At 36.5% G+C, this 13,998-nt stretch overlaps 1 long non-coding RNA gene across 1 annotated transcript; it reads right to left on the bottom strand.

Annotated features, from left to right (window-relative positions):
- Positions 1 to 8,404: 8,404 nt before the first annotated feature.
- On the bottom strand, positions 8,405 to 9,251 carry LOC147474324 (uncharacterized). Its single transcript, XR_015207237.1, has 3 exons — positions 9,118 to 9,251; positions 8,827 to 8,898; positions 8,405 to 8,744 (listed from the first exon to the last, which is right to left on the bottom strand). It is a non-coding gene; the product is annotated as an uncharacterized LOC147474324 (long non-coding RNA).
- Between the last annotated feature and the right edge of the window lie 4,747 nt (positions 9,252 to 13,998).

Genomic DNA, 13,998 nt, shown 5'->3' with positions numbered 1-13,998 from the left:
AGATGTACTAGGTTGGGTTGTTTTGGAATTGTTTATGTCGCCTCAATGGGTACTCTTTTCAGCTTGGTTTTCAAGAAAGGTTAAAGCATCGGTTGCACTTCTATCCAAAAAATTTCCATTACTCATGATGTCGAGGGTTACCTTGTGTTCTTGGAGAAGGCATTTGAAAAAAAATTGGACAAGAGTGGATTTTTTGTAGTTTATGGTGAGGACAAGAATAGAGTAGGTCAAAGAATCTATCCCATGTTTCGGAAAATGTCTCACTTGGACTCTGTTTGAAGAACTGTATCTTGCTTACTATCTGTTTTGTTTTCTTCGGTGGAAAGTACTTCTTCATGAAGGAGAACACAACCTTTTCTCATGTATCGAAGGAATCGAGCTTCTGAGAAAGAAGCTATGCTTGCCTTTTACTAGCTAGAGTGAAAGGAAACACTCTAAGCTTAACTTGATCATCATATACCCCCGGATGATTGAAAGTATTGCATACCTCATGTATCCAGTGTAGGTGTTCGTACGGTAACTCGTGTTCAAACCCGTGGAAGATAGGTAAAAGATTGAACACGTTAGGTGGGATGCAGAAATCGCTTGTGAGCGGTGTGAGTCGTATACAAGATGGAGGTCCATCTTGTAACGGTGTGTAGAAGTTGGAGAGAGGCTCTTCGGCTTGCACGACTTCATCAACCATCGTAGAGGATAGGGGATGAGAGATGGGAGTTTTTCTAGATTGACATGCTCTCCTACGTGAGTACGTTTTATGCTCGCTAAACCTGCTTGTAGTGCCTGAACGTAGTATTATGCACGTTTGCAAGACTAGGAAAATCTACCTAAAATGCACAAACGATGAGGTGGATGCTCAAACAATCAAAATACGTTTGTGTGTTTTGGAGGTTTGAAAATGTTTGATTGGTCTGTAGATTACTATGGCATGTTCGAAACGAACAGTTGGGCGCAAAACTAGGTAGGATCTAGTACACAACTCAGAAGAGTAAAATAACCACTTCACCAAGTGGTGTGCTACCAAGAAACTCATTCATGGTGAATCTGGAGAAGGGGAGTGAGGAAGGTAGTTTGGTCCACCGAAATGTGGTAATTATCTACTCTAAATCCTCTTGGCTATGTTTTTGTCATTTTCTGGAGTAGCGTGACTATGTTAAGCTTTAGTTGATTGATTTTAATTTTTATTTTATCTATGCCTTAAGTAGTAAGCAACGTCCATTTACTACATTGGGTCATGACTCCCAATGGTTGTTATTTTGGCTTCGATTTATCCTTATACGCGAATATTAAAAGACAATGCGGAATTTAAATCAGGCAGTCAAGCATGCATGCTTTGTAACACAGTTTTATCCTCTTTTAGGGGATTCAAGGAGGTTAAGGGATTACCTCTCAAGCTGTGCTTACACGCCGCTTCAGGTTGCCGAAGTCGACGTTGGTGGGGTTTGACCAAGTGTGTGGTGCCTTGATTTGTCAAACCCTACCGTTCGAGCTTTAACATTTGGTTACAATATTTTTTCTAACTAAACCCACATTTCGGATTGGAATGGTGGCATAGCCAATAAGTTACAACCTTGCCTTCGTGGGCTTAACTCAACACAAAGTAAATAAAAGATTAACTACTTAAACTATGCAACTAATTAAAAAGTTTAATGAAAAGAAAGATGTCAAAGATTAAAAATTTAATCTTCAAGTTGATTTGAAATGCACAAGCGTATTGTTATACTACTCGTCTCGCGCATCCCAATGGTCCAAGTTGATCAAATTCCTAACACTTGGTAAGTTCTTAAACTTTAACCAAACGACATGTCACTTTCCATTTTAGGAAAAAGGTTGGTATTATCCTAAACTTTATCCTACTTTATCCTGAACCTTATCTAATTAAGGGATATTATCCTAATTTTTTTGTATGATTAAAAAATAATAATAATAAAGTAAAAACATGATATTATCCTCAAACTATTATTTATCTAATACTGATAATAAACTATTTTTTTTGTATTTTTAAATATTTATATATATTTTATTGTATTTTTTTTTTAAACATTACACATTCAAAATCTAACTAGTTTCAAATCGCTAACACTTTAACTAAATAGATCCTACATAATTACTCTACGAGTACTTACGAACAGATTGTACTAACAGGATCTTGTTCTGGACAAGAGAGGCGCGGTAATGGGATTCACTATGCGGTCGCGAGTCAACGGCGATCGCGGGTCCACGATGCGCGGGGGCGGCTCAATATTTGATCAGCTCCCAAATATGCGTTTTATTACCCTTATTAATACATTAGAGCCCTTCTTACGCATAATGAAAAGGCAACTCATAGCTTTTATTTCTTTTTTCAAGTTACAAAGTAATTCATACTAATTATCATAAAAGCTGCGTCTTAGCACCAAAAAGAGCCTTATTTACGCTTATTATAAAGACTCGAAGCTGCTATAAAAAAGTGCTAAAAAAGTCAACGTCAACGGTCAAAGGTCAAGGACTCAAAACCAGAGAGCTGAAAGTCAAGTCCTTAACTCAGAAGACTAGAGATAGATGTCTTTGATACAAAAGAAGATTTTCTCTAAAACCTAGCTTAATCAAGAAGAAAGGAAAAAGCAAAAGCAAAAAGCAAAAAAGAAAAAGCATAAAGCAATATGTGAGGTGTCCTAATTGTAGAGTGAGGGTTAATCAGTTTATTTGCTTAAAGTAGGGGTATAAGAAACAAAAGTTAGGGAGAGAATGCACCTAGACTTATTCTAGTGTCTTGTAGGATTTTAATTCTAGTAATTTTCATTCAAGTCATTTACTTTTTGTTCTTCATTTTAATCTAGTTGTTTACTTTTTGTTCTTCATTTAATCAATCATTTCATTTCTTGTTTGTTCTTTCTTTCAATCAATCATTTCATTTCTTCCAAGTTTGTGTTTCCAACCATTTAAACAACTTAAGCTTTTCAAGTTTATTCAATACAAATAGAGTTAACCAATACAAGTCTTAAGCTAAGAAACCTACCTTTCCTTCTTCTTAACTCGTATTCATCTAAACTCTAAACAATTTATGGTGAACCTCAATCAAATATTTTTTGAAGCCCCCACTACTACAACTTCAAATGGCGCCACCGTCATGGATTGAAGGAGCAAGGATGCTTGGTTGAGCATCTAAGGAGGGAAACATCACTCTCACCTTTTCACTTCTTATTTTTCTAATTTTCATTGATTTATTTTGTTATTTTTCATTACTGATTTACGTTCTTGCAAATCTAGGTTAAACAGTCAACAGATGGAGAAGAGCTAAAGCTGTTGACGGAAGACGGACGAACTTCATCGGAACCAATCGGGCGACCGCGCGAGCTACTGCCCAGCCACCTCAGCACATCGTCCAGTTTTTTCACTGTTCATTCATTTTGTAATGTTTGGTTGTTTTGGAGACCCAGATTCTATAATAAAGTAGTGTAAACCAGTGGACTTTGTTGTAATAGATATAGATAAAAAGAAAAAGAAACACAAAACGAAAAAACAAATAAAAAAATGAGTTTTTGATTGATTATGTGGATGAACATGAGTGAACACTTAGTTGAAGTTGTAAACTTACTAAGAGATTAGAGTCTTCATTGCCTTGGGAAGTTCAAGTGTTCGAGGCAAGTCGTGAATCATACGCTCGCACACTTTGAATCAACTTGGTTATCAACACTCTAATTACGTTTAGCTCTAGTTAATCTAGGTAATCTATCTAATTTAGTTAATCTATTAGTCTTAGTATTAGTATTAGTACTTTTATGTTTTGGGCCCTTGAAGGCAAAGTTGTTTAATTATTAAAAACCCAGACTGTAGCCTTTTTTCGTGGACCTTATTTGTAACCTAAAACAGGGAACGCTCGAATGGTTGGGCCTAATTCTCAGATCACGCGGCAACCAACGTCGCCTTCTCTTCAAGCAGCATGTAAGCATGGCTTGAGAGGTAAATTCTAAACCTCCTCGAAGCCCATGTAAGAGGATACCTTGTGTCTTCAAGCATACTTACGTGATTGTTTGAATTTTAATTTCTGCACTGCAGTTTCAATTCACGTACGCATAAGGCTAAACCCGAGCCATATAACAACCATTGGGAAGTCATTACCCAATGTAGATAAATCGGACGTTGCATGATTATTGAAGCCCTAGACCAAACAAATAAATTAAAATCAATCAACTAGAGCCAAAAGTAGTCACGCTCCTAAAAAAAAAGACAAAAATAGAGCCACGAGGATTTAGAGTAATTAGTTACCAGATTCTGGTGGACCAACTACCTTCCTCACTCCCCTCCCCCAGATTCATCATGAGTGAGATTCTTGGTAGCACACCACTTGGTGAAGTGATTGCTTACTCTTCTGAGCCATGTAGTAGAGCCATCCTAGTCTCGCGCCTAATTATTCCTTTGAATAGGGCATAATAAATTATAGACCAAGCAAAGTTTTCAAAAGTTTAAACTTGCAAAAACGAATTTCAATTGTCTTAGCATACTTTGCATCGTTTGCGCATGTTAGGATAGTTTTGCTTTCTTGCTAAAAGTGTATGATACTGCATTTAGGCATTACAAGTACTAGCGAGAATAAAACTTACTCTCGTAGGAGATCACGTCGTCCTAGACAATCTCCAAATTCTCGTCCTCCACCTACTAAGATGGCCGATGAAGTTGTGCAAGCTGAAGAACCTCACTCTAACTTATACACACCGCTGCAAGATGGATCTCCATCTTGTATACGACTCACACCGCTCATGAGCGACTTTCACATTCCACCGAACGTGTTTAATCTTCTACCCATATTCCACGGGTTTGAACAGGAGTTACAGTATGAACATCTACGCTGGATATATTAAGTATGCAATACTTTCCACCATCCGAGCGACAACGACGATCAAGTGAAGCTACGAGTGTTTCCTTCCACTGTAGCTGGTAAGAGTCACGCTTGGCTTCTTTATCAAAATCCCGATTCTTTCGATACATGGGAAAATGTTGTGTTATCCTTCATGAAGAAGTATTTTCCGCCGAAGAAAACAGAAAAGATAAGGAGTTAGATACAGTTCTTCAGACAGAGTCCAAATGAGACATTTTTTGAAGCATGGGATAGATTCTCTAACCTACTCCATTCATGTCCTCACCATAAAATAGAAAAATCCACTCTTGTCTAATGTTTTTTCAAAGGTCTTCTCCAAGAACACAAAGTAACCCTTGACATAAAAAGTAATGGTAATTTTTTGGATAGAGGTGCAACTGAAGTTTAACCTTTCTTGAAAACCAAGATGAAAATAGTACTCATAAGAGAAATATAAACAGTTACAGAACAAATCAGCCTAGTACAGCTAAGGCTAGTGATATTTTTTAGGTGAAATCCGATCTAGAAATCAAAACCTTAATCGAAACCATCACAAGAAAGATAGATACCCTCACAACCAAACCAAAAGACCAAACTCCTCATCCTATCATGAACATAAATACCTCACCATGTAATATCTGTTTAAGCTTAAATCATATAGATGTAATTTGTCCCTTAATCACAAACCTATCATCATTTCAACCAGAAGAAGTATATGCTTTCAATGTACCAAATGCATCATGGAGACAACATCTAAACCTCGTATGGACTAATAATCCACAAATCCATCCACCTCCAGGTTTTAATAAACCACCAAATACATTCAGACAAGGACAATAATGCACCTATAACAATCAAAACAGAGCATTGGTTCAATCCCAGTTTAACCAGAACTACCAAAATCCACCTATCAACAACCAAAGATACCTAGTTCCCATACACCATCAACTAGTCACTACACCATAACAAGTTATTACTAACGGCAAAAATCATTACTAATAATATTCTTAACACTTAAAATGTGTTGCAAATATGGCGTGGATAAAGTGTTAGAAATGTTTGCAACGCTTTTTAACCGTTGCAAACAAAATTTTCCAACAGTTTTTAAGCGTTGCAAATATTATTTTTAATGCTTGTTTATGCCTGTTTTCTACAAAACTTTAGCAACATTTTTTAATTTGTAACGGTAATGAACCGTTGCTGATGGGTTGCAAATAAAAAAAAAATCTCATATTTTGTAGCAACCAGCTAAACCTGCAAAAAGATACCCCTCTTGCATCATATACAAAAATCATTAAATTCTTATTTAAGCTAAATTTATTCACAATGCATTTTGATACCATTTTACAAAGAAACAATAATATACATAGGAAAAAAAAATTGTTAAAGTACAAAACTAATCCAACCATATACATTTACAACTTTGAGGTGATTTGCTAAACCTCACAAATTTATTGTTGGACTATCACCATAAAAGAAGCTTTCGTACCATGATCCTAAACAAGAGATAATAGCTTGCATTGTTGAAAACCCTATGCCCATTTACTTCTACAAATACTCCAAAAGAGGTCCTAACATAAAGATAAAATAGTCGACCAAGAAGTGATCATGAAGCAGAAAATAATTCATTTTATATACTCTTGCCTTAGTTGATAATTCCTCTAGCTGCTCCCCAAAATAAGTCATCGACCTATGAAGTTTCAACAGTTACTTTTACTAATGAACTATTTTTCATTCATAAAACATGCTATAAAAATAGTACATAATTTATCTTGATTATGCCAAAAAATTAGAAACAAATTCAACTTCCTACTAAAAATACAGTAACACTTGTAAACCTCAATTTCAAATTTTCTTACACAACCATTACAACAATTAGATACCATCTTATGAAAGGTAATGAGACAAGTGCTAGATAGCCTAACACCAAAACAATGAGATAAGTGCTAAATAGCCTGGCACCAATACTAAGGCTAGCTTGGAACAAAGAGAGCATCAACTAATCAACAAAATAGTAACATTTCCATTAAGTTGATCAAATAACCTTCCCACTATGAATATATAAAATTGAACTATTATAAAAATACCTTCTTAGCAACCGTTTTGTTCTTTTCCCTTAAAAATGTAATTCTTGAGATCCATATAACAAGCCATAGATATGGGGAAAAAATGAGAGAAAAAACAAAAAAATTATAAACAGCTGATAGTACATAAAATGGTATGACCACATTTTCATATATTGGCCTGAAACATACAAAACATACCTCTAGTCATTCAAGGAATTGTGTGCTAGGCTACTTCCTTAAACCCTTGTTGCCAAAAGAAACAAGAAAATGAAAAAGATAATCATTCATTCAACATAAAGCTAAAAAAGACAACGTCCATAACAAGTGAAACCTTGAAGCTTGGACAACATCCTTTAACAGTAAAAATGAAAATCATCCTCTTATACACATTTCTAACAGTTAATGTCAGTCCTAGTAATTAAAAAGTTTTAATTCAAACCTAAAATATGCACTATTCTTTCTGCATCAAATGTCTACTTAGTGAAAATTCACTCATTCCAAAGTAGAAGCATCCACCCATTTTCTTAACAGTTGAGTGCTTTCATTTGGCAAGTAAAATTTTAAAAGAAAACATAAAATCTGAATAACCAAATCAAATCCACCACTATTCCCTAACAAACAAACAAAGTACTTATCTCACCCCCAAAACTATGAACGCAATCTATATCCAACATACCCATAATAAATTAGCCAAATTGATTGGATAATTAAAAAAAAATCATAGAAATCACATAATGAGAATAGACAAAAAACAGAGTACATTGTGTTCAAAGCCCCTCCCCTAACCCAAACACACACACGATCATTTAGTTGTATAATACATTTGGATATAGTGAATGTGCTGCCGACACTTTAGTGGAATAGATAGGATATGAATGTGTGCAAGTATCAAGTACACACACAAGTCCAACAATGGCTAAGCTTGATTTAGGTTAAGAATAAACGACAATTTTTGCAATGCCAACGAATGTGTATAGAGATTATACTAGGTTACATGGACACGCCATATTTTGAAAAAAATCTATGTCGGATACGTATCCACGTGTCCGTGTCCGTATCTGTGTCGGACACACATGGACACATGTTGTATTTAATTTATCTCGAATTTCTGATTTACCATCTAATTTAATAAATTTATAATTATTAAAAAATTAATTAATTATTTCTATCCGTGTCCCCGTGTCGATCTTCAACTGCTCGCCCTATCCGACACCCCGTATCTGTGTCGGACACCGACACACCTACCCATGTCAATGTAACCTAGAGATTATACCATGTTATGTCCAAATTGAGCTTTAAATGCAAGCTGATCAAAAGTAAAAGTCACCTCCACAGCAATGGAACTAGATGAAATGGGAAATCTTTCCATTCTTCAATTGGTAGTTCGGTAAATGGTAAGAAAGAACCCAAAGACCACCCTAACCAACCCCTAAGTGTAGAAACCACCTGACTAGCCTATCCTATTATTCAAGACAAACAATATTGAAACTCACATTGTCTAAAACTATCATGCGGTCATGGTTTCATTATGCAATGCAACTGTATGAGATACCAAACATGCGAAGCAAGCACAAAATATAAAGGAAGCAACACGACATCTATCGTGATGGATGTTACATGCTGTTAAATATTAGTAATGAAAAACAAACTGAATGAGATGCTTACCTAGCAAAAAATAAAAATAAAAAAAGCCGAATGAGAGGCTTCACCTTTTTCAACAAGCGGAAAAAGTTATTGTAGCAACCAAAGATAACGTGAAGTCCCATCTCAATATGGTTTCCATGTCTATCAACAAAAGAACAAACTTTTCAACCAATAAAAGGCCTTGACTCATAAATATCAACCTGCAGATTAAGCCAAAAAACAAAATTAATGCTGCCAATTTAAACTACATATATTATACAAACCATAATTAAAATCACCTACAGAATTCTCAGATGATTTAGCTTGCCAATGTCAGGAGATATAGATCCACTCAGTTTGTGATATGGGAGACTCCTACAACACAACGTTACCAAATTCACTTTTGTAATGAAAAAATAAGTCTCTTTCAACCATGGGCATACATGACATGTAGTGTATGCACAGAGGAGAGTAAGATACAGTCCATGTTTCTCATGTATCTGTGCCATAATGTAATCTAAAACATTTGCCTGGACATGTATGGAAAGTTTTGTAAGGATTTCTACATGCATTGAGGTTATTTCTGAGACTCACAAGAAAACAACTCTCTTCATTGCATCACATTTCACCCCTTTCCAACCAAAAGGGTCTGGATCCTCTTGATTCCACTGAAGAAGAACACCATCTGAACCAACAATTGCTGCCTTAAAACTCAGGAGTGCCTCACCTATTGAACACAAAAAAGCAGAAGCACAACATTTATTTACTATAAGAAGAAATTACTTAAGGTAAGTTTTCCAATGTGCAAAAAATGGGATTTCTTTCTCTCTTTTTTCCATATCTGCTTTTCTTCAATTGGTTTTGTTATCTAATGTTCGTGGCATACATGAACAATTGTGGAATCACATTTCTTCATGCTCTTTTCTAGGTGATTTACTAGGTTAGTCATCCATCAGCAGGATATAACATGAATAATGGAAGGATGATGGAATTTATTATATCCAGTCAAAGGAAGTATTACTTGTTCAGTTCATCTCAAAAAGAAAACATGAATAAATCAAAGGAAAAATATAGTATGAGTAACGCGATAACTAGCAATGCATCCCTAAGTGAAAGAAGTATATGAAATGTTCCATATCACAAACTGAGGTTGTTTAAAATTGCACCTTTGAAGCAAGAAAATTAAAATCGAATTGGCATCAACCCTAGTTTAGCAATGGAATCCCTAGAATACGGAAAACATAATTCGAAAATGAAAGTTGAAGATTCGAATGGGTACTTACTAAATCGGCAGTGAGAGAGAAGATTGAGAAGCGGCAGACGAGAAGGAAACCTAAGTTTAGAAGAAGAAGAAGTGTGAGAAAGAGATGGTTGTGTTTTCTGGTTCGAGGAAAATAATAGAGCGCGATTTTGCGTTCTCCTGAAATTTCGAAGTTGTTATGGGTTTTTGGATTTGCAACCCTTTCCACATGGTTTGGTGCAATTAGTAAGTGTTACAAATTAATTTTAGAAAATCGACCGAATTAAAGTAACACTTAACGACATTGGTAATGTTTATTAAGCATAGGCGACTTACCAACAGCAAAAGAGTGTTACAAAACAAAAAAAGTGAGTGTTAAAATATCATGTTTATGGTGTAGTGAGTGTCCAAATAGATAAGTCCACCGAGATAATGCTATCTATCATGCAACAACAAACCCAAATTCTTGCATCCATGCAACAATCTCTAAACTTGTTAGCCCAAGACAAAACCCAAAAAGATGTGTTCCCAGGTCAAGCTATTCCAAATCCTAAACCAACAAACACAGCCTTTGAAGCAACAAGTGGTGTGAACGAAGATGGAGTGCAAAAAACTCTTTCACGAAGATCCCATCTACGAGGATTAAAGCCTCTTTTCCACGATATATTTCTTCCCCATTCCATTCCACCTTTAGCTTTAAGGGGAATACATCAATAAGGTAACGAACCCTCCATTCAGAGTGTGTGGTTGTAAGTGCTGGAGCCTTAGTCCACGTATATCTCACATATTCAATGTAAAACACTTTTTACTCGTCGTTTGAGTAAGTGTGAACCTGTGGAGCAAGTATACAATTTTTCTTTTCTTTATTTTACATTTCTTTTTAAAAAACAGTTGTTTTCTTTGTTCTTTTAATGCAAGATTCTTGATACATCAACAGTCATGCAATTTTTCAAAAGCCAAAAAGGGTAATGAATTCTGCATAGACGAACTCCTAGAATAACGCAATCTAGGGGTGGTTTGAGATCAGTTTTGCTTACTAAGGGTCGTCTATATCACCGAGCTATTCGCACGGGTCAGGACATTCTATGTCTTGCATAGTAAATCCCCTAACTCACGTAGCTGAAGCTCTATCTGTCTAGATTGGATTCGCCCCATAGCCGACATGAAAGTTGGCTAAGAATATTTGTTATAGTTTGTTTTCTAGAAAGAAAAATAACTTTTAGAATCACAGCTTTTGATGTACGAGTTTCTTAAAACATATCTCTTTAGTTTTTCAAAACTAGAGGATATAAAAATGAAAATTATATGCCCCGGAGTAACCAAAATGATACCGAATTCACGTATAATTTTATTTTATTGTCAAAATCTCTATATAATTAGAGATATCTTTTGCTTGAGAAAACCAAAAAAAAAAAAACCGAGTTGTCTCCAAACGAGAATTAAACAAATAGAGTAACCAAAAGTGATACTATTCTCTGTTTAATTCTATCTTTTACCTCCAACTCTCTATTTTGTCTTGAGAATCTGACGTTAAAAGACTCAAACTTGTACAAAATTTTCAAAATTTCTTTCTTCTTCTCAAAATCTTTCCCTTCTCAATCCCCTTCTCTCTCTCAAAACTTTAAAAAAATTTCAAAAATGTCTTCCATTACGAACAAAAACCATCTACCTAGCAAGACTAGATGGATAAGTTTCAATGATTGTCTACAAGTACTTTCTAGAGAACTGCAACTGAAGATATGGGCACATATAGCAAAAATCATTCCTGGTTTGGGTAAAAGTTCATACGTACGTAAGAGACGAGCTATGAGAGAAAGTTAGTGCTTGAATTGTCAAACACCAACTTGCCCTAGTCTTTAACCTCATAGTGAGAATTCAGTTTTCAAGGTTTTCATGTGCCAGCCACCTACTCAACGAGCACAGCTGAAGAGAGTAATCCAACCATCTAATTGGGATTGACTCAAGTTTTCAAAAACTTCAAAGGTCTTGAGAATCTAACTCAAAATGACCCACCCTTTTAAAAATTCAGTTCATATTTTAAAAAAAAATTAATTAAAATTTTCCTTATTTCGTTTGTATATATTTTCCTATAGTTCTTTTTCGTTTCTTTCCCTCATTTGTTTTTTATCCACTGCTGGATGTGAGAGCACCCTATATCTTTACGTGGAGTTTTTGATGTTGATCATTTTGGTATCTCACGGGTCAAGATCGGACGAGTAACGAAGCGTGGATCAGCTTTTGAAGTTGTCAAGGCACTAAGGATATGATCGGAATTACCTGATTTCATTTGGGCTTGGGCCAAAATTTCAAACCAACCTAAAAGTCACGTGCCATTAAAACTTTATAAGCCACACGACCGCCTTACCGACCTCATCTTCCCCAAACTTTCCCAACCCTAGCCGCACTTAACCGCGTGCGCATCAGCCCCTTATAAGCACGCGACCTCCCACTCACCTATACACACCGCCACTCCAAATTTTTACAGCCTGCTCCATTTTCAACCCCCATTCTAACCAGAAAACCCGATTTCATGAATCCCTACTCTAAATGACCCAAGTTCTAAAAATCGTGCCAGAGCAAAATTTTCAAAACCTCTTCAATTCCAATCTATTTAAATTGCACTTCAATGCTGAGATTAGAAGAAGAGGATGAGAACCATTGGTTTTGCTGGAAGGTGGAGTTATTCTCCCTCTCTTACTCTTTCATTTTATAATCACATGCAAAGAGAGGATGATAACCACGTTATGGTTGTAAAGGATGGCCGCACGCTCAAGCTCATTAAGGAGGTGGTGAGTGAGGTTCTGGGGATTCCTCTGAAGGTCTATACTCAGACGCAATAGTCCCCAGACCATAAGACCATCAACGTGATGATGACAGAAACTCTTCTCGACGGGGTGAAAAACCCAAAGTCACACTGTGCGTTTCAGAGTTTGTTGTGAAGGAATCAGTTGGCAGTATCTCAATGGACAGCCTACAGCTTGATAGGCTCAGTCAAGCCTTCTGATATTGGTAAGACGATGCTCCATATTCTATGGATTCTTCAAAAGCAAAACAACTTCTGCATCGTCTCCTTCATTTGGGAGCAACTCTGCAAACCCATGAAGTCCACCGCCCCTCTACTATTGTTGGTCACTAAGATTATGCAGCACTGGGGATTTAATGTTATTGACATCATAGTAGAGGTCAAGGATGCTACCACAGGTCCTATCTATGCCCACTGTGTCCAGAAATTATGGCATCCACCTGCTGCCAGAGCCACCGAGCAAGCACGCCCTATCGAGCAAGTGGACTTTGCTGAAGGTGCCACTCGACAGTTGACTCAGCCCATGGACGGAATTCACTTTCTCCATGGAAGCCAGAGGATTCTGCACCAGCACATCCACCAGCTTAGGTAAACTCAGGGAGTCATTATAGCGGCACAACAGACCCTCAGAGAGGAGCAACAAACTTTCCATCAGGAGCACTGATGTTTTCAGCACAGTGTCACAAGGACACTGCAGAGCATTAGAGATGCGTTCCCGCGAAGTGATAGACACCCTAGGACCCGACGTCAAGAAGAAGGATATTTTCGTCGTCGTGACGAGTCACACACAAATTCTGACAAGGCAGCTCCCTAGTGTTCGTATAGATAGATATGTATTTACTTTTTCTGCACCTATAACGTTTAATATAATTTTAATTCTATAGGCATGTTTAATTTTATCTGCTTGTGGAATTTGGTATATGAGTAGAAAGTAATACAAATGGGGCGCGGTATTGGCACCCCACTTTATGGGATTGGCACCCCTTTGGCAAAAAGTAAAACAATAATGGTTATTCCTTATATATCCTTTTACACCCCACATGCCTATAATTCTACGGCATTGGGTTACCGCGAGATCTCATATCCCACGGCAGGCAGTTGCCGCGAGATCGCACAATCTACGGCATTGGGTTGCCGCGAGATCCCATATCCCATGGCAGGCAGTTGCCGCGGCATATTTTTTTTTGTGTTTTTTCACTTCAAATTTTGCATATTGAACACTCACGACATATGGATACCTCATTTTCTTCTTTAAAGTTTCTTTATACTCTCCAAGAACAACACCAAAACCATGACAAAAAAAATGTACAATCGAGCCATAATTTTGCCATCTCGCGACAAATATTTCCATATGCTATAAGAAAATTTTGTGATCAAATTAATGAAGAAGAGTTTTGATAATTAACACAAGCAAAGACTCCATTTTAGTAAA

This window comes from Coptis chinensis, chromosome 9, assembly GCF_015680905.1.
Source record: "Coptis chinensis isolate HL-2020 chromosome 9, ASM1568090v1, whole genome shotgun sequence".
In the NCBI taxonomy this organism is placed as follows: domain Eukaryota; kingdom Viridiplantae; phylum Streptophyta; class Magnoliopsida; order Ranunculales; family Ranunculaceae; genus Coptis; species Coptis chinensis.
This window is presented reverse-complemented; position numbering and strand designations above follow the sequence as displayed.